Source organism: Anabrus simplex, chromosome 7, assembly GCF_040414725.1.
Source record: "Anabrus simplex isolate iqAnaSimp1 chromosome 7, ASM4041472v1, whole genome shotgun sequence".
In the NCBI taxonomy this organism is placed as follows: domain Eukaryota; kingdom Metazoa; phylum Arthropoda; class Insecta; order Orthoptera; family Tettigoniidae; genus Anabrus; species Anabrus simplex.
Window position 1 is genome coordinate 15,947,652 of NC_090271.1, and position 2,615 is coordinate 15,950,266.

At 35.3% G+C, this 2,615-nt stretch overlaps 1 non-coding gene across 1 annotated transcript; it reads left to right on the top strand.

The window, feature by feature from the left end:
• The first annotated feature begins 2,185 nt into the window (after nucleotides 1-2,185).
• On the top strand, nucleotides 2,186-2,259 carry TRNAS-AGA (transfer RNA serine (anticodon AGA)). The gene has a single exon. It is a non-coding gene; the product is annotated as a tRNA-Ser (tRNA).
• The last annotated feature ends 356 nt before the right edge of the window (nucleotides 2,260-2,615 follow it).

A 2,615-nucleotide genomic window follows, 5' to 3' on the forward strand; every position in this document is an offset into this window, starting at 1 on the left:
TCCGTCGGATGGGAAGGTTAACCCTTGAGCACACCTCTTGGTCTTGTTCGGCAGGAGTAGGCTATGTCCCTCTTCCTTCACATATCACGTCATTCATTTCATTTCATTAACTCCTACGGTATGATGATGTTGACCTCAGGAAGGGCATCCAGTCATAAAAACCCGTCACGTCAGATTAATCTCACCTCACACCCAATCCCTCAGAGAAACGAGACAAGGGTTGGGCAGACATATATTTATTTATTAATTATTATATACAACCCATGCGGGCCATTTCACACTAACAATACGTCGATAAGTATTAAAAAATAACAATTGAGATAAATAACAAATATTGCCCATCAACAGTAAAGTTAACGAACATTTTATTTATTTATTTATTTATTTATTTATTTATTTCTTTATTTATTTAATTAATTAATTAATTAATTAATTAATTAATTATTTATTTACTAGCTACGGTTTTAAACTGAAAGTTATTATTCTAAATTTTATATTTTGGAGAGTCCACTGTCAGCTGAGCTATGTAAAATACGCCGTCAGTTCGTACGCCAAATGATTATTATTATTTTCTGATCTAACACCAATTTGAACCCCATACGGAAGAATTTAAATGTTTAAACCCTATCTTTTTAACATCTAGGATGTAAAAGCAACCAGCCTGTAAAATTTTGATCCTGTGCATCGAATAGTAATGGAGGAATGAACCCTTTTCTTTTAAGGGGTGATTGTTTTTAAATATTTACTAACATCTAGGATATAGGAGACCACCCTTCATTAAAAGAAACAATCTCGTGCCTGAAACGGTTTCGGAGGGATGGATATTGCGTTTCTGAGTGTCAACCACCATCTAAACACCCAAGGGGAGACATACTGTAGCCTATTTTGAATTATGAGATGTTTTCCACCTAGGACATAAAAGAATACGCTTCTCATGAAATTACAACTTTGTCAAACGGTTTTGGATGGATGACTTTCATTTACGCAGATAACCTCATTTAACACTTTAGGGGTGGAATATTCTAAAGTTTTTCCTATTTCACACCTAGGATTTAAAATATATACCCCTATTTGGAATTTTGTCTTCGTACGCTGAACCGTTTTCGGATCTTAACACCCATTTAACTCTCTGGGGTTTTAATTGGTTTCAATCGTCCTATTATTTAACTTCGTAATTCAAACGGTTCCATATAAATGCGTATTTCTGTCATCATTACTCACCCCCAGTAAAACCCTTTGGGGGTGTATTGTTTTAAGTCTGCTTCTAATTTGCATCCTCATCAAAATAGCCACTCATTTTACAGCACGTTAAGTTGATTCCCTCTCCCGCCCCTGAAATACATGTGTCTTTACTTGTAAAGAAAATCCAAATACCAATTATCTCGCCCGTAACATCCTTCATTTTTGAGATATAAGAATCCTCATCAAAAGAATTCAACCCCTTGTTCAGTCAATTTTAGAGTCATTTTTCAGTAAAACAAAAAAGTACGTGTTGAATTATTTTTGAAAGAGATAAAAATATCAATTTTTACGTCTGTAATTAGTTACGTTTTGGAGATATACTCTAAATATGCTCATTTTAAATTTCACCCCCTTTTTACACTTCCCCTTAAGTAGATTTTCAGAAAACAAATTATGCGTGTTCCATTAATTTTACAGGAGATACCAAATGCCAATTTTCACTTCTGTAACATTTTCAGTATATGATATATAAGTATCCTCATAAAAGGAATTCAACACTTTCTTCAATTCTTTTCACCCACCGTAAGTGGATTATCCGAAAACAAAAATTATGTGTTTTTTTAAAGAATATTCCAAATACAAATGGTCATTGAATTTTGAATTTTCACGACCGCGTTGTAATTGCAACCTACTTTAAACCTATCAGGTCGTGTTATGTACATTTAGTAAGTGTTGAAGAGATGTTAAGTACAGAACAAAAATGGCCAACCTGACACCAGTGGGATCCGAACCCACAACCTCCCGATTTCGCTCTTCAACACGTACTAAATGTACATAACACGACCTAATAGGTTGAAAGTAGGTTTCGATTACAATGTGGTCGTGAAAATTCAAAATTCATTGACTTGGCCCTCAACGGGCAACTTAAACGCACTCTACAGTGTGATGGTAGTAGTACCAGAACTGTAGCTTAGATCCTTTCCAACAGAACAAAGATGGCCTAGGCCACCATAGCTCAATTGGTAGAGCAACCGACGAGAAATCGGGAGGTTGTGGGTTCGGATCCCACTGGTGTCAGGTTGGCCATTTTTGTTCTGTACTTAACATCTCTTCAACACGTACTAAATGTACGTAACACGACCTAATAGGTTGAAAGTCGGTTTCGATTACAAATGGCCATGTCTGTAACATCTTCAATATTGGAGACACCGGCATTCTAATAAAAATAATTCAACCCCCTTTTCAGTCCATTTCCCACCCCCACTTAAGTGATTTTTTCTGAAAACCAAAAAATACGAGTTTCTTAATTTTTGAAAGATATATTAAAAATACCAATTTTCACGTCTGTGACATATTACGTTTCTGGGATATACTGTAGATATACTCAATTTAAAAATTTAACCACATCGTCACTCCTGTTCACCTCCCCTTAA